Source organism: Nerophis lumbriciformis, linkage group LG13, assembly GCF_033978685.3.
Source record: "Nerophis lumbriciformis linkage group LG13, RoL_Nlum_v2.1, whole genome shotgun sequence".
Taxonomy (NCBI): domain Eukaryota; kingdom Metazoa; phylum Chordata; class Actinopteri; order Syngnathiformes; family Syngnathidae; genus Nerophis; species Nerophis lumbriciformis.
The window spans coordinates 16,180,527-16,200,613 of record NC_084560.2 but is presented as its reverse complement, the minus strand read 5'-3'; positions in this window follow the sequence as shown (position 1 = coordinate 16,200,613).

Genomic DNA, 20,087 nt, shown 5'->3' with positions numbered 1-20,087 from the left:
CTCAAACTTACCCTGTTCACTGTATACATTATACTGAATATCTCAAAAATCTGTCGTCTTTCTCAGTATAGTACAAACAAAAATATTGTGTAGGAGCATGATTAAAATGCTTTATGACAGGGATATTTAACTGTGTTGGGGGCCACATTTGCAGAAAGCTGCAAACTTCTCCCTTCTCTTCACTATATTTTGTCAGAGTATCTGGAGCGTTCTGCTGTTTTTAAGGACATTCTGCAAAAAAGCGAATTAAATATCTCTGACAGCACTCTTTTTATTTTTTTATTTTTAACAGAACTTCCAAGTCACCAGATGAATAGCCCAAACGACAAAAAGGGGACCTAAAATGAATCCTTGAGGAACACTACTATAGAAGTAGATCACATGACTAAAAAAACAAACAAAGTTTGTCTCTCAAGTTTTGACCTGACCTCGGGGTCATTTCTAGGCCCATTTTGGCCACCGGGCCGCCAGTTGAATAGCCATGATTAAATTAGCACATGCTTTTTTTTTGACAGAAAATAAAAAGCAAGTCAAATTATGTTAACTGTTAAAGAGGCCTGTCCACCTTCTTTTCATTTGCATAATTTAATGAGTTCAAGTCATTGTAATGCAATACCAAGTGCAGCAGGAACATAGAATGACAGTTTGAGTTAATGAAATGTGTTAACGGTATCATCATTTACTTGTATGTTAATTAGTCCAATTAATTTCCCTTGCTCTGAAATCTGAATATTGTAATAATCTTTGCTCCCCGCTGGAATGAAATCTTCAATGCCCACACCTCTGGGACAATCTGCGTGAGGCATCAGGGTTGCTCCACTTGTACAGTGCGGCACTTTTGATGACTGTGAGCTTCTTTGATCAATTCTTATCATTATTATTTAGTTGTAATGCATGTCAGAAATCACAGCCACGGTTGGAGGACTGCTTGAAGTCATTTGCATGCTGCTTCATTTCATTATTTCTTCTTTTACAGATGAATGCTTTATGCTTGCTCTCTTCTGAGGGAAACGGGGGCCAAATTTATCAATAAAACCTAGTCTGTGCGCACCGAAAAGAAGGTAAAATTGTATATTTTATACTAAAACACAACACATATAAACCTGGTATAAAGTGTACATCGAAGGTGTTTTTTTAAACGTCATGTTTGAGTGATTTTCCTATTGTGTAATTGTGTTTAAGGACTATTCACCTAATCAAATGTATAAAAGCATGATCAAATTAACAGTAAAATGCATTTTTAGGCAAAGTATCCTGCAGACTGATGTCATTGTACATGTAATGAATACACTATAAAAGAATGTGACGGAGACAGAAATGTGTTAATTTAAATTCAAATATGTTTTTTTTACATATTTGTCATATTCCTTATTCCAACTGTAGTTAGTTTATTTTATAAAAAGCAATTAGTTGAACTTCACATGTCAATGTGGCCCTAGGTTTTTGCTAAGTTAGTTCTCGGTTTCCCGATCATCTAAGTGCAATGATTTTCAATTATGTTTGTTCAAAGAGACATTGCACACACAATGACATATAGAATGTTGTGTAAATATGCCAGATTATAGTAAGAATGATAATAATTTCCATCCACAGTCCCTCAACATACAGTAAAAATAGGTTTATACAACAGCACAATACAATAAAAATAGATAAAATTGCAAGCATATATTAACAGTTGTAATGAAATTGTTTGGAAAATGTTCAAATGTATCAGTTGTTTTATAGTTTCTCATTATTACAATATCTCACTGAAAATGTTATGTTCATTCACATAATGACAATAACGACTCTTGACCCCGAAAGGGACAAGCGGTAAAAAATGAATCAACCCTGGATAAGGCACACCTGTGAAGTGAAAACCATTTCAGGTGACTACCTTTTGAAGCTCATGGAGAGAATGCCAAGAGTGTGCAAAGCAGTAATCAGAGCAAAGGGTGGCTATTTTGAAGAAACAGGAATATAAAATGTTTTCAGTTATTCCCGTGTTCATTCATAGTTTTGATGCCTTCAGTGACAATCTACAATGTAAATAGTCATGAAAATAAAGAAAATGCATTGAATGAGAAGGTGTGTCCAAACTTTTGGCCTGTACTGTATATACACAGTGTATATACAAAGTCTACATAACCCTTTTAAAATGGCAGGTTTTTGTCATGTAAAATAATTAAATCAAGATAAATCACAACTTTTTCAACCTTTAATGTGACCTATAACCTGTACAATGCAATTGAAAAACAAACAGAAATATTTTAGGTAGGTGAAGTGAAAATAAACAACTGAGATAATGTGGTTGCATAAGTGTGCACATCCTTTAATAACTAGATGTGGCTCTGTTCAGATTGAACCAATTACTACATTCAAACTCATGTTCAACTGGAGGCAGCACGCACCTGTCACCAATTAAAGTGCCTCTGGTCAACTCCAAATAAAGTTTAGCTGTTGTACAAACCCCGTTTCCATATGAGTTGGGAAATTGTGTTAGATGTAAATATAATGATTTGCAAATCATTTTCAACCCATATTCAGTTGAATATGCTACAAAGACAACATATTTGATGTTCAAACTGATAAACAATTTTTTGTTTTGCAAATAATCATTAACTTTAGAATTTGATGCCAGCAACACGTGACAAATAAGTTGGGAAAGGTGGCAATAAATACTAATAAAGTTGAGGAATGCTCATCAAACACTTATTTGTAACATCACACATGTGTGCATGCTAATTGGGAACAGGTGGGTGCCATGATTGGGTATAAAAACAGCTTCCCAAAAAATGCTCAGTCTTTCACAAAAAAGGATGGGGCGAGGTACACCCCTTTGTCCACAACTGCGTGAGCAAATAGTCAAACAGTTTAAGAACAACGTTTCTCAAAGTGCAATTACAAGAAATTTAGGGATTTCAACATCTACGGTCCATAATATCATCAAAAGGTTCAGAGAATCTGGAGAAATCACTCCACGTAAGCGGCATGGCCGTAAACCAACATTGAATGACCGTGACCTTCGATTCCTCAGACGGCACTGTATCAAAAACCGACATCAATCTCTAAAGGATATCACCACATGGGCTCAGGAACACTTCAGAAAACCACTGTCACTAAATACAGTTCCTCGCTACATCTGTAAGTGCAAGTTAAAGCTCCACTATGCAAAGCGAAAGCCATTTATCAACAACATCCAGAAACGCCGCCGGCTTCTCTGGCCCCGAGATCATCTAAGATGGACTCATGTAAAGTGGAAAAGTGTTCTGTGGTCTGACGAGTCCACATTTCAAATAGTTTTTGGAAATATTCGACATCGTGTCATCCGGACCAAAGTGGAAGCGAACCATCCAGACTGTTATCGACGCAAAGTTCAAAAGCCAGCATCTGTGATGGTATGGGGGTGCATTAGTGCCCAAGGCATGGGTAACTTACACATCTGTGAAGGCACCATTAATGCTGAAAGGTACATACAGGTTTTGGAACAACATATGCTGCCATCTAAGCGCCGTCATTTTCATGGACGCCCCTGCTTATTTCAGCAAGACAATGCCAAGCCACATTCAGCACGTGTTACAACAGCGTGGCTTCATAAAAAAAGAGTGCGGGTACTTTCCTGGCTCGCCTTCAGTCCAGACCTGTCTCCCATCGAAAATGTGTGCCGCATTATGAAGCGTAAAATACGACAGCAGAGACCCCGGACTGTTGAACGACTGAAGCTCTACATAAAACAAGAATGGGAAGGAATTCCACTTTCAAAGCTTCAACAATTAGTTTCCTCAGTTCCCAATTGTTTATTGAGTGTTGTTAAAAGGAAAGGCCATGTAGCACAGTGGTGAACATGCCCTTTCCCAACTACTTTGGCACGTGTTGCAGCCATGAAATTCTTAAGTTAATTATTATTTGCAAAAAAAAAATAAAGTTTATAAGTTTGAACATCAAATATCTTGTCTTTGTAGAGCATTCAATTGAATATGGGTTGAAAGGGATTTGCAAATCATTGTATTTCGTTTATATTTACATCTAACACAATTTCCCAACTCATATGGAAACGGGGTTTGTACAGGCTTTTCTTGACATTTTGGTAGCCACATCTTCCAGCACAAGCCATGATCTGCAGACAACATCCAAAGCATCAGAGAGATCTCATTATTCAAAGATATCAATCAGGGGAAGGCTACAAAAGAATGTCCAATGAATTAAATACACAATGGACCACAGTGAAGACCATCATTATCAAATGGAGAAAATGTGGCACAACAGTGACATTACCAAGAACAGGACGTCCGTCCAAAATTGATGATAAGAGAAGAAAACTAGTTAGGGACGCCACAAAGAGGCCGACAGCAATACTGAGGGAGCTGCAGGAATTTCTGGCAAGTACTGGCTGTGTAGTACATGTGACAACGATCTCCAGTCTTACAAAGGAAAACATCCAAGCATGGCTTAATTCAGCAAAAAAGACATCTGAAATCTACCAAACGCATATGGGAAATTGTGTTATGGTCTGATGAAACCAACCTTGAACTTTTTGAGCATCATTTCAAAAGGTATATTTGGCGCAGAAACAACACTGCTCATCACCAAAATAACACCATACCTACAGTGAAGCATCATGATTTGGGGCTGTTTTTCTTTAGCTGAAACTGGGACTTAAGTCAGGGTGGAGAGAAATATGAACAGTTCCAAACACCAGTCACAGTTGGCACAAAACCTTCGGCCTTCTGTTAGAAAGCTGAAGAGGAACTTCATCTTTCAACACGACAATGACCCAAAGCACACATCTAAATCAACAAAAGGATGACTTCACAGGAATATGATTGAGGCTTTGGAATGGCTCAGTCAGAGTCCAGACCTAAATCCAATCAAACATGTGTGGGGTGATATGAAGAGGGCTGTGCACAGGAGATGCCCTCGCAATCGCTCAGATTAGGAGAGGTTTGCAAAGAAGAGCTCCTACCCAAAAAGAGTGTTGCATAAATTAAAAATGTAATTTATCATTTTCCCCTTTAAAGGTTTCAGTTTGTTTTTCACTACAGTGTACAGATTATTGGTCACATTAAAGGTGAAAAATGTGTGAAATTATTTGTCTTGCTGTCATTTTTTACATCACGAAAACCTGACATTTGAACAGAGGTTTGCAGACATTTTATATCCACTGTCTGTCTATCTGTGTTGGCCCTGTGATGAGGTGGCGACTTGTCCAGGGTGTACCCCGCCTTCCGCCCGATTGTAGCTGAGATAGGCTCCAGCGCCCCCCGCGACCCCAAAGGGATTAAGCGGTAGAAAATGGATGGATGGGTGGATGGATGTATATATACACACACATGTGTGTGTGTGTGTGTGTGTTACATTTATACATCAAATATATGTTTGATTTTTCAATTATAAGGTTGGGTAAAAAATCTTAAAAAAAAAAGTCCTGCCACACAAATATTTTTGATGTTGTTTATATATATATATGCAGTACAGGCCAAAAGTTTGGACACACCTTCTCATTCAATCTTTATTTTCATGACTATTTACATTGTAGATTGTCACATCAAAACTATGAATGAACACATGTGGAGTTGTGTACTTAACAAAACAAGTTGTAATAACTGAAAACATGTTCTATATTCTAGTTTCTTCAAAATAGCCATCGAGAGAATGCAAATGAATCAAAGCAAAGGGTGGCTATTTTGAAAAAAACTAGAATAAAAAACATGTTTTCAGTTATTTCACCTTTTTTTGTTAAGTACATAACTCCACATGTGTTCATTCATAGTTTTGATGTGACAATCTACAATGTAAATAGTCATGAAAATAAAGAAAACACATTGCATGAGAAAGTGTGTCCAAACTTTTGGCCTGTACTGTATGTACAGAAACGTGTGTGTGTGTGTGTGTGTGTGTGTGTGTGTGTGTGTGTGTGTGTGTGTGTGTGTGTGTGTGTGTGTGTGTGTGTGTGTGTATATGCATGTATATATACACATAAATATATCCATATATATGTTTAAATATCAAATATAATATAGAATAGAATAGAAAGTACTTTATTGATCCCTGGGGAAAATTTGTGTATATTCAAATGTTTGATATTTCAACTATAACTGAGCACAGTCCTGTTACTTACATATTTTTGATGTTATTTATTTTATATATATATATATATAGACTTAGACTTCCTTTTTATTGTCATTCAAATTTGAACTTTACAGCACAGATAAGAACGAAATTTCGTTACATAAGCTCATGGTAGTGCAGGATAAAAAAGCAATAAAGTGCATATATAAATAAATAAATAATATATATAATATATATAAAATAAATAAATATATATAAATAAATAAATAGATTACTGTACAGATAAATATATTGCACTTTTTCACATGCATCCACGTTTATGGATGTATGTTTTATTGTTGTTTATTCCAGCAAGTTAATCCATTTTGGGGGGGGGTTGAAGGGATAATTTAATTATGATGCGTTGAAGAATCTTACGGCTTGAGGGAAGAAGCTGTTACAGAACCTGGAGGTTCTGCTACGGAGGCTGCGGAACCTCTTTTTAGAGTCCAGCAGTGAAAACAGTCCTTGGTGGGGGTGGGAGGAGTCTTTGCAGATTTTCTGAGCCCTGGTCAGGCAGCGGCTTTTTATATACCTGTATATGCATATATACGCACGCAAGTCATTCTCCATTTATCCATGATCGCCATGAGCTGTCATCACAGGAGCAAATGTCTGCTAGACAGCTTGTATTCAGAGAGTTGGAGCTTCACTTCTGTGCTTGGATTACAATTTAGTGCATTTGTAACATAAAATATAGGTTGTTATTGTAACTGGATTAGTAAAATGAGATACAAACTCAGGAAAAATGAAAGAGGGTAGGGAGGACGTCGAGAGGCACTTTCTTTATTGCAAACAGTCAAGTCTCGTCAAAACACGTCAAGACAGCTCTTCTCAAACAAGTCACACAATTCCTGCTTTAAAATAAAAGCGCTACGCTGTAATGTAAAATGTGATAGTTATACCTAAATAAATGTTGTACAAACCCTGTTTCCATATGAGTTGGGAAGTTGTGTTAGATGTAAATATAAACGGAATACAATGATTTGCAAATCATTTTCAACCCATATTCAGTTGAATATGCTACAAAGACAACATATTTGATGTTCAAACTCATAAACTTTTTTTTTTTTGCAAATAATCATTAACTTTAGAATTTGATGACAGCAACACGTGACAAAGAAGTTGGGAAAGGTGGCCATAAATACTGATAAAGTTGAGGAATGCTCATCAAACACTTATTTGGAACTTCCCACATGTGTGCAGGCTAATTGGGAACAGGTGGGTGCCATGATTGGGTATAAAAACAGCTTCCCAAAAAATGCTCAGTCTTTCACAAGAAAGGATGGAGCGAGGTACACCCCTTTGTCCACAACTGCGTGAGCAAAGAGTCAAACAGTTTAAGAACAATGTTTCTCAAAGTGCAATTGCAAAACATTTAGGGATTTCAACATCTACGGTCAATAAAGGTTCAAAGAATCTGGAGAAATCACTCCACGTAAGCGGCATGGCCGGAAACCAACATTGAATAACCGTGACCTTCAAAAACCGACATCAATCTCAAAGGATATCACCACATGGGCTCAGGAACACTTCAGAAAACCACTGTCACTAAATACAGTATGTCGCTACATCTGTAAGTGCAAGTTAAAGCTCTACTATGCAAAGCGAAAGCCATTTATCAACAACATCCAGAAACGCCCCCGGCTTCTCTGGGCCCGAGATCATCTAAGATGGACTGATGCAAAGTAGAAAAGTGTTTTGTGGTCTGACTAGTCCACATTTCAAATTGTTTTTGAAAATATTCGACATCGTGTCATCCGGACCAAAGGGGAAGCAAACCATCCAGACTGTTATCGACGCAAAGTTCAAAGGCCAGCATCTGTGATGGTATGGGGGTGCATTAGTGCCCAAGGCATGGCTAACTTACACATCTGTGAAGGCACCATTAATGCTGAAAGGTACATACAGGTTTTGGAACAACATATGCTGCCATCTAAGCGCCGTCTTTTTCATGGACGCCCCTGCTTATTTCAGCAAGATAATGCCAAGCCACATTTAGCACGTGTTACAACAGCGTAGCTTCGTAAAAAAAGAGTGCGGGTACTTTCCTGGCCCGCCTACAGTCCAGACCTGTCTCCCATCGAAAATGTGTGGCGCATTATGAAGCGTAAAATATGACAGCGGAGACCCCGGACTGTTGAACGACTGAAGCTCTACATAAAACAAGAATGGGAAAGAATTCCACTTTCAAAGCTTCAACAATTAGTTTCCTCAGTTCCCAATCGTTTATTGAGTGTTGTTAAAAGAAAAGGTGATGTAACACAGTGGTGAACATGCCCTTTCCCAACTACTTTGGCACGTGTTGCAGTCATGAAATTCTAAGTTAATTATTATTTGCCAAAAAAAAAATAAAGTTAATGAGTTTGAACATCAAATATCTTGTCTTTGTAGTGCATTCAATTGAATATGGGTTGAAAAGGATTTGCAAATCATTGTATTCAGTTTATATTTACATCTAACACAATTTCCCAACTCATATGGAAACGGGGTTTGTATATCAATTGAAGAATAGGGCGCGGAATTTTGTTTGCAAACTGTAATATTGTGTATATTATTTTATAACATGTTGTGGTTGACAGTCCTCAATTACAGGATGTTTAGCAGGCTGCATATTACCCTCTATTCATACACATAGGTATGTTATTTTTAAAATAAAATAAATCCTGTTACTTTCAGTCCAACTAGTCAAAGTGGTCATCTTCGGATTAAGAAAAAAATATGTTGCCTTCATTTTGAGTAGTTTAATATGTGTATCAGATGAGAGTTGAAAAAAGATAGAATATTCTAGTTGTTTTTTAGAAAGTCACAACAAGCAAATGGCACCGATTTGTTGGAATGACACTAAATCTTCCCCAGTTTCAAAATGAGTATCAATCAAAGTTTACTTATATAGCCCTTAATCACAAATGTCTCAAAGGGCTGCACAAGCCACACTCGGATCCCATATCAGGGCAAGAAAAAACTCAACCCAATGGAACTATGAGAAACCCTGGGCCCACTATGCACTATGGCCCCAGAAATCGTTCAAATCGTCCATGCAGAAAGAAGAAAAGGTTATGATCATACAATAACATTTCCAACAGTATGCAAGCTTGGGTTATATATGTTGCTGTGCGCTCTAGGCAGAAATGACATTATTCAAGGATTATGCTGTCCCCTCAATTACAAATCACTCGAGGGATAGAGGCTGCGTCTTCTCCATTTGGGCCTCAATTTAACGGTTGTCCCCATTAGTAAAAAACCAGGCCTGCAATTCAGCCGAATGACTATTATTTTCCTTTCTCAAGGAACAACTTGAAAGTACAGCACAATGAATTGTTGGTGTGGCACAGCTGCATTTGTGTACATCGGTTTTGTGTGTAAGGCATCTCTTCAGATTGAGAGCAGAAAGAATTCATGCATATAGACCAAAAGTATCTTCTGAAGTGCCACACTGCTTAATATTCCCTTTAAAGATGTTTTTTTTCTGCTCAGGATTGAAGGGTGTCCTCGTGGTGCACCATTCCTGCCACGCTCTTGTCCTTGATCACCTACACAGAGCAGACAATAGCACTGATCATTGCCCCACCCCCACGCGCCAGAAAACCCAGCATGGCTCAACTCAATAACCTGATATTCTGCCGTCTACTCAATGTGGGCAATTTAGCAGCACCAGGTCAGCACCTTTCTCTGTTTTTTTTTAATCTCAGAGACAATTTGGTGACCTCCCCCCTGTGCACCGACATGTCCAAAGGAGACAAAACACAATTGTAGCACCAGCAAAAGTGCTTGTGTTGTGACATTGTGTTCAGGTTTGGATTGCTCAAGGTGATACCTGGAGTGGGACAAGGGGAGCTGGGGGGGGGCTACTATTATGTAAAGGTGATACCCAGCATGCTCTTTCCTGTATTTTCACTCATCATTTACTGTCGTGCGTCCGGGTGTGGATGTTTAAATTGCTGTGGTTACAAATCATTTGCGATCATCCCGTTATGTGCGGAGGTGCCATTCAGCTGGAAATTAAACACTCGTTGCAGCAGGGAAATGATAGTCTGGACTCCTCCTTTTGAGGGATGGAATTCAAATCGGATCAATCTTCATTGCGAAATTTCTGCCCTGCTGCTTTGCATTTAATGTTATGTATCCAACTGTGAAAATTGAATCGACAACAATGTGGCCACCTGCCTCAAATATCCCGCATGATGATGTCCATTGTGTCTCTATTTTTACTGACGATAAAATTGCGTAAGATGATGTACCGCCATATAGTTTCCGCCGCCGTTTAAAATAACTCTGCCTTCATTGCTCACCTCTAGGTCAAACCTGACAACCGCGCTTCAACTCCCTCGACCGGAGTGCGCTCACAGTGACAAGCCGGCCGTGGTATTCAGCCTATTGGAAGACAATTTCAGATATGAAAGGAAACCTTTTTGTGTCTGGAAATGTACATTAAACGGAGTCAACAACATCCCCCCGAGGTCACTGCAGAGTCTCCCTGCAGAGAGTGCGAGCCAACAGGAATCGGCGCCCGCCTGTGATGGCTCTGTGGCAGTTTTGACACAGGTAATATGCATGCACAATGTCAGTGGCGGCGATGCAGAGACAATGATGTACATATCATTTTCCTCCCTGACTGATTGAAGACTGTAATCTGTGCCGGACTTTGTCTCTGATTACACCCATCTCAGGGAGCAAAACAAGGACTCCAGGCACTGCGCTCATGCCAGACTTTCAGCCGTCAAGAGGACTGAAGCCCACCTCAAAGGTGAGCTCAATTTTGGTCCCATTTATACCTTTGTAATAAGTGTCGGATAAAATGCATCTGGCAGACGGTGGTCATACAAAAGCTGCCATGAAGATGACATTGGAACAGAGATGCGGGAAGCACACAAGGTCATTCCATTGCCATCTTCTGCTCACTTGTACAATCCTTGCTTGAAGGAAATTACACTCCGCAGCTACCGGGGGCGCTCTGAAGCAAAAGCCTTATTTGTTACTTCTACTTTACAATTGATAACAAAAAATATAAATTGATTTCAATTATATTTGTGATACATAAACAAATGTGTTGTGGTGAGGGATGCGTACAGAAACCCGTTTTTGGAATGGCACCGGTGCTGACGTAAGCGGTAGGAACCAGACTAAGAAAAAAAGTAATCGGTAGGGATGTTCCGATCAGAGTTTTATGCTGCCGACACCGATCTTCCATGAGTGAGATAGGCCGATATCAATAGCGGGCGTACTGTACGTTTTTCAATGTATCTATGGCGAGTGCTGTTGACAGTTTAACAATATCAACACAATATCTAAACTGGTTCTTTATTCCCTTGTGTTGCATACAATTGTTTGAGGAAAACAACAGTACACAATACATAACAAAATCAAAAACTACTATCTACTACCGGTACTCATTTAACTTCAGTTTTTGACCTCACAGTCCTCCTGTGACTAGGGAATTATTCTCTGAGTTTGTAAACATTAACAAAAACAACAACAAAAATATTTTGGGAAAATATAAATATCAATCTACCGGTAATCACTCTCGTATCAATCATATGCTGATACTATCTCCTTTGTATCGACACCACGAATTTACAGATCGATCCGCCCTTCTCTTACATGCTGACACACCAACAATTGTTGTTATAATATCCTCTCTAGTCTAGACTCTCATTAATCTTCTTGATCATTTCCTGTTAATAGTTGCTTACTGTCTGCTGTAACTAGGGATGTCCCGATCCAGGTTTTTGCACTTCCGATCCGATACCGATATTGTTTTTGCACTTCCGATCCGATACCGATACTGACCGATACCGATACTGACCGATACTGGCCTATCCGAGCATGTATTAAAGTTTAAAGTTATTTAGCCTAATTAGTTGTCAGAATCATGTTGAAAAGGGTTTTAGTACTCTTGATAACAACTAGCCCGCTGAATTAGGGGAGTTTGAATAATACACAATGGTTGGTAACAAGAAACTGACCTGTTTATTCAAGGATAAACACAAAATAGACAAAATTATACATGACAAACAGAAATGGCATCATTGAACTAGGGCTGGGCGATATGGCCTTTTTTTAATATTGCAATATTTTAAGGCCATATTGTGATACACGATATACAGTATATCTCGATATTTTGCCTTAGCCTTGAATGAACACTTGATGCATATAATCACAGCAGTATGATGATTCTATGTGTTTTGATTGATTGATTGAGACTTTTATTAGTAGGTTGCACAGTGAAGTACATATTCCGTACAATTGACCACTAAATGGTAACACCCCAATAAGTTTTTCAACTTGTTTAAGTCGGGGTCCACTTAAATTGATTCATGATACAGATATATACTATCAGATATATACTATCATCATAATACAGTCATCACACAAGATAATCACATTGAATTATTTACATTATTTATAATCCAGGGTGTGGAGGGGGGCGCCGGATGTAAGTGTCAAAAAGACAGCCAAAAGAGTTTGATATGAGAATAAATCTAAAGTTAAAATATAGGGTAGAAATGCACCCATTTGCAGGAAATGTAGTCTTGATTTTCAACATTTTCTTTCAAGGCTTGCATGTCTACATTAAAACATTCTTCTTCATACTGCATTAATATATGCTACTTTTAAACTTTCATGCAGAGAAGGAAATCACAACTAAAAAAATCACTAATTTTTTCATACGGTTTTGATGTGGAAATGTTTGATGGTGTGGACGCGTGGCACCGAATGGAGATAAGCGTCTCGACAGACGTTACAATATTTGAACAATGATGACGAAAACTGTTTTCTCTGTCGTGTCCATGTGTCGAAAATTGTTATGCGCTTATTTTTTTATTAGATTTTGTGCATGGCATATAATTGCTATAAGCAGAGGACGCTTAAACAGTGCGCAATTGCACAGGCGCGCACCTTAGAGGGAGCGTTGCTCGCACGGCTGCGCTAGCATCACAGCTAACGTTAGCCTTGCTGCTACCTCTCTGCTCGAAGAGGGCGTATACGTGTGTGATGTATGACGTGACAGTATGTGACGTATGACGTGACAGTATGTGACGTGTGTCGTGACAGTATGTGACGTGTGTAAGAAGGTGCGCTTGCTGTCTGTGAGAGGGAGACACAAAAAAGAGTGAGAAGAGCCTGTCGTGTAATGCCAGCAGCTAAAAGCAACTGCATGAGAATTCACAGACGTGTGGATGTGTTGAAGGTGTGCTGGAAAATGCGGAACGGAAATTAGGAGCAGCAGAAAAGTGGAATGTATTATTTAAATAGGTGCGTTGGAAAACACGGACCGGAGTTTTTTTTAAACTGGATCTGGATCGGCATTTTCCCATGCCTTGCCGATACGCATTTTTTTGCAAATATCGACAGCCGATCCGATCCAAATATCGGATCGGGACATCCCTAGCTGTAACGTGGTTCCATCTACACTTCTTAACATTTACTAAGCACTTCTATCTCTGTGTTTTTTCACACTCACATTCACACCACCCATCCATTTTCTACCGCGAGTCCCTCTCGCGGGGGTTGCTGGAGCCTATCCCAGCTGCACTCGAGCGAAAGGCGGGGTACACCCTGGACAAGTCACCACCTCATTGCAGGGCCAACACATATAGACAACATTCACACTCACATTCACACACTAGGGCCAATTTTAGTGTTGCTAATTAACTTATGCATGTCTTTGGAGGTGAGAGGAAGTCGGAGTATGCGGAAGTAACCCACACAGTCACGGGGAGAACGTGCAAACTCCACACAGGCCTGAGTGCTAACCACTGCGCAACAAACTAAACCAAATATTTTCTCTCAACCTAAACAATTAGCCAAGAGACAGCTTATATACCAAAACAACCCTTGAGCTGGGGCACTCCTAAGATGAGGTACCACTGTATTTGCTAATTCTATACTAAAAACACACTCCTGTTACTTTCAGTCATACCCAAATGAGTCATATTCAGCTTAGGAACCTTAGATATCAATGAAATAAAGTTGCCTAAGATTGGCCCTTACAAATGTTGAGTCATTCAATATGTGTATCATCAGATTTAGAGTTGACAAAACAATTACATTTATTTTGAGGGTTACAACAAACTAATAGCACAGTTACGGAGGAATGGCCCAATTGTCTTCCAAATGAAGCTTCCGAAGTAGAGAAACAGCCACTCTTGTAAGTGCACTGCTTGTGGAAAATATTTAGAAATTCTACTTACTTTATCAGTGAATAATTCCTGAATCTTAGTGACAAAATGCTGAGGCGCTCGCAAATAGAAACTGCATCATGGATGTTACTGCCTTTTGTTGTGACAACACAATGTACATTGGTGAAGAAAGCAAACCGATGCCAACCAGCAGTCACACTGTTACTTGATTTAGCTTGGTCCCATTCAGAAAGGAAATCACACCACACAGAATCAACCCTTTGCAATGTATCTTCATGTAAAAATAGGAGAGAATTTATCTGTTGACAATAGGTAAGCGCTCTAAAGAAGGTACCTCTCAGGGGAGACGTAATGGGTTCTGGGCGATTGAACAGTCTTCCATGCTTTAGTGCACCTGCACTGAGTTAGAGCTGTCATCATTACCACTTCCTCTGAGGTTTACCCCATAAGCAACCCGGACACTCCCACTCACAGCTATGCCTCACTGTGGCCGAACATTTTAACTTCATATGGTGCGTCTTTACAGATACACACTCAATATGAAGGATGTGATTCCTTCAAATTAATACTGACAAATCCTTTTCAAATTAGGGATGAACTCTATTTTGATAAGATGCAGCCTGTATAAAGTCTTAAAGGGGAACATTAACACCATTTCAGAAGGGTTAAAGCCATTCAAAATCAGTTCCCAGTGGCTTATTTTATTTTTCAAAGTTTTTTTCAAAATTTTACCCATCACGCAATATCCCTAAAAAAAGCTTCAAAGTGCCTGATTTTAACCATCGTTATAAACACCCGTCCATTTTCCTGTGATGTCACATAGTGAATACAAACAAACATGGCGGAAAGAACAGCAAGCTATAGCGACATTAGCTCGGATTCAGACTCGGATTTCAGCGGTTTAAGCGATTCAACAGATTACGCATGTATTGAAACGGATGGTTGTAGTGTGGAGGCAGGTACCGAAAACTAAATTGAAGAAGAAACTGAAGCTATTGAGCCATATCGGTTTGAACCATATGCAAGCGAAACCGACGAAAACGACACGACAGCCAGCGACACGGGAGAAAGCGAGGACGAATTCGGCGATCGCCTTCTAACCAACGATTGGTATGTGTTTGTTTGGCATTAAAGGAAACTAACAACTATGAACTAGGTTTACAGCATATGAAATACATTTGGCAACAACATGCACTTTGAGAGTGCAGACAGCCCAATTTTCATCAATTAATATATTCTGTAGACATACCCTCATCCGCGCTCTTTTCCTGAAAGCTGATCTGTCCAGTTTTGGAGTTGATGTCAGCAGGCCAGGGAAGCTAGGGTCGATATTCTTCTCTTGATCATCTTCGGTGGCATAAGGGACGGTGTGAGCCAAGACATCCAGGGGGTTTAGCTCGCTCGTCTGCGGGAACAAACTGCCGCCATTGCTTGCCGTGCTACCGAGGTCCTTTGTCCCTGAATTGCTCACACACTCCGGCAGATTCAATGGGGGTCTGGCGGCAGATTTCTTTGACTTTATCGTTGGAAATGCATCTGCTTTGAGTGTCGCAGGATATCCACACATTCTTGCTATCTCTGTCGTAGCATAGCTTTCGTCGGTAAAGTGTGCGGAACAAACGTCCAATTTCTTGCCACTTTCGCATCTTTGGGCCACTGGTGCAACTTGAATCCGTCCCTGTTCGTGTTGTTAAACCCTCCGACAACACACCGACGAGGCATGATGTCTCCAAGGTACGGAAAACAGTCGAAAAAACGGAAAATAACAGAGCTGATTTGACTCGGTGTTTGAGAAAATGGCGGATTGCTTCCCGATGTGACGTCACAACGTGACGTCATCGCTCTGAGAGCGAATATTAGAAAGGCGTTTAATTCGCCAAAATTCACCCATTTAGAATTCGGAAATCGGTTAAAAAAATATATGGTCTTTTTTCTGCAACATCAAGGTATATATTGACGCTTACATAGGTCTGGTGATAATGTTCCCCTTTAAAGATGTAGTGATTCTGGTTGTTTAGCATAAACAGTACATACTAGTTGAAGTCTGGCTGCAGGTTAGATAATATTATCAAGACATGCTGTTATGACGTTTGACAATGTGCTTCTGGCTGTATTTAAACACATGGTTAAAAAGCACACATTTCACAACTGTCAGTATCTGCTGTGACCACCATTTGCCTCACGCAGTGCAACACATCTCCTTTGCATAGAGTTGATCAGGTTGTTGATAGTGGCCTGTGGAATGTTGGTCCACTCCTCTTCAATGGCTGTGCAACGTTGCTGGATATTGGCAGGAAGTGGAACACGCTGTCGTGTACGCCGATCCACAGCATCCCAAACATGCTCAATGGGTGACATGTTAGGTGAGTATGCTGGCCATGCAAGAACTGGGATGTTTTCAGCTTTCAGGAATTGTGTACAGATCCTTGCAACATGGGGCCGTGCATTGTCATGCTGCAACATACGGTGATGGTCTCGGGTAAATGGCACAACAGTGGGCTTCAGGATCTCATCACAGTATCTCTGTGCAATTAAAATGCCATCAATAAAATGCACTTGCGTTTGTTGTCCGTAACATACGCCTGCCCACACCATAACCCCACCCCCACCATGGGCCACTCAATTCACAACATTGACATCAGCAAACTGCTCTCCCACACAACGCCACATACGCTGTCTGCCGACTGCCCTGAACAGTGACAACCAGGATTCATCCGTAAAGAGAACACTGCAGATGAGCATTCCCTGAGACGGTTTCTCATAGTTTGTGCAGAAATCATTGATTATCCAAAACAATTGTCGCAGCAGCTGTCCGAGTGGCTGGTCTCAAACGATCATGGGTGTACCTGCTGGATGTGGAGGCCCTGGCCTGGTGTGGTTACACATGGTCTGCGGTTGTGAGGCCGGTTAGATGTACTGCCAAATTCTCTGAAATGCCTTTGGCGACGGCTGACGGTAGAGAAATGAACATTCAATTTATGGGCAAAAGCTCTGGTGGACATTCACGCAGTCAGCATACCAACTACACACTCCCTCAAAACTTGCAACATCTGTGGCATTGGGCTGTGTGATAAAACTTCACATTTCAGAGTGACCTTTTATTGTGGGCAGCCTAAAACACACCAGTGCAATAATCATGCTGTTTAAACAGCATCTTGATATGCCACACCTGTGAGGTGGGATGGATTATCTCGGCACAGAAGAAATACTCACTAACACAGATTTAGATTGTGAACAATATTTGAGAGGAATAGGTTTATTGTGTACGAAGTAAAATTTTAGTTTAACTCATGAAAAATGGGAGCGAAAACAAAAGTGTTTTATTTTTATTTTTGTTCAGTATAATAAGGAAAGCAAGTTTGTTGTATAAATATCACCGCAATACCTCCATGGTTTGATTTAAACATTTTCGGGACTTATGAAGAGCCCAAATACACAAAAATAGGTACAAACCCCGTTTCCATATGAGTTGGGAAATTGTGTTAGATGTAAATATAAACGGAATACAATGATTTGCAAATCCTTTTCAACCCATATTCAGTTGAATGCACTACAAAGACAACATATTTGATGTTCAAACTCAAAAACTTTATTTTTTTTGCAAATAATAATTAACTTAGAATTTCATGGCTGCAACACGTGCCAAAGTAGTTGGCATGTTCACCACTGTGTTATAAATGATAAATGATAAATGGGTTATACTTGTATAGCGCTTTTCTACCTTCAAGGTACTCAAAGCGCTTTGACAGTATTTCCACATTCACCCATTCACACACACATTCACACACTGATGGCGGGAGCTGCCATGCAAGGCGCTAACCAGCAGCCATCAGGAGCAAGGGGTGAAGTGTCTTGCCCAAGGACACAACGGACGTGACTAGGATGGTAGAAGGTGGGGATTGAACCCCAGTAACCAGCAACCCTCCGATTGCTGGCACAGCCACTCTACCAACTTCGCCACGCCGTCCCCGTGTTACATGGCCTTTCCTTTTAACAACACTCAGTAAACGTTTGGGAACTGAGAAGACACATTTTTTAAGCTTCTCAGGTGGAATTATTTCCCATTCTTGCTTGATGTACAGCTTAAGTTGTTCAACAGTCCAGGGGTCTCCGTTGTGGTATTTTAGGCTTCATAATGTGTCACACATTTTCAATGGGAGACAGGTCTGGACTACAGGCAGGCCAGTCTAGTACCCGCACTCTTTTACTATGAAGCCACGTTGATGTAACACGTGGCTTGGCATTGTCTCGCTGAAATATGCAGGGGCGTCCATGGTAAGGTTGCTTGGATGGCAACTGGATGTTGCTCCAAAACCTGTATGTACCTTTCAGCATTAATGGCGCCTTCACAGATGTGTAAGTTACCCATGTCTTGGGCATTAATATACCCCCATACCATCGCAGATGCTGGCTTTTCAACTTTGCGCCTATAACAATCCGGTGGTTATTTTCCTCTTTGGTCCGGAGGACACGACGTCCACAGTTTCCAAAAACAATTTGAAATGTGGACTCGTCAGACCACAGAACACTTTTCCACTTTGTATCAGTCCATCTTAGATGAGCTCAGGCCCAGCGAAGCCGACAGCGTTTCTGGGTGTTGTTGATAAACGGTTTTCGCCTTGCATAGAAGAGTTTTAACTTGCACTTACAGATGTAGCGACCAACTGTAGTTACTGACAGTGGGTTTCTGAAGTGTTCCTGAGCCCATGTGGTGATATCCTTTACACACTGATGTGGCTTGTTGATGCAGTACAGCCTGAGGGATCGAAGGTCACGGGCTTAGCTGCTTACGTGCAGTGATTTCTCCAGATTCTCTGAACCCTTTGATGATATTCCGGACCGTAGATGGTGAAATCCCTAAATTCCTTGCAATAGCTGGTTGAGAAAGGTTTTTCTTAAACTGTTCAACAATTTGCTCACACATTTGTTGACAAAGTGGTGACCCTCGCCCCATCCTTGTTTGTGAATGACTGAGCATTTCATGGAATCTACTTTTATACCCAATCATGGCACCCACCTGTTCCCAATTTGCCTGTTCACCTGTGGGATGTTCCAAATAAGTGTTTGATGAGCATTCCTCAACTTTATCAGTATTTATTGCCACCTTTCCCAACTTCTTTGTCACGTGATGCTGGCATCAAATTCTGAAGTTAGTGATTATTTGCAAAAAAAAAAAAGTTTATCAGTTTGAACATCAAATATGTTGTCTTTGTAGCATATTCAACTGAAAATGGGTTGAAAATGATTTGCAAATCATTGTATTCCGTTTATATTTACATCTAACACAATTTCCCAACTCGTATGGAAACGGGGTTTGTACCAATAGGTGAGAAAAGTTGGTTTTGTATAATAGGTCCCCTTTAAATTAAATATCTTTAAGCATAGCTCAGGTTTACCATCAGGGGCTTAGCACAAAATTTTGGGACCCCCATCTCACCTTAAACCCGACATCGCCGCCCCATACAAACACACTTGGTATGTTCACATGCACTAAAATACTAATTATTGCATGGATTCAGTTGAAACCAACTTTTTGAAACACAAATAAAAGCCTTCATTAGGTTTTTGACTTTTAAAGATAGGATTACCAAATGTAGAACATCCACAAACTAGAGCATGAATTGATGGAGTCTGCTTGGATGAGAGGGGAAACGTCTTCTAAGACTAAGACAAACTAAACTGTCCAGTTGTGATCGATTGAACCCCCTGAGTATAAAATTAACTGGATGAATGTGGATATCTATAGACATATTTAGAAAATATCTGGATAAACCTTTCTAAATAATACGGTGTTGTATAAAGTGTCATTAATCACTTAAATATAATTATAAATCTGCCAAGTTTATGTTAAGTGTA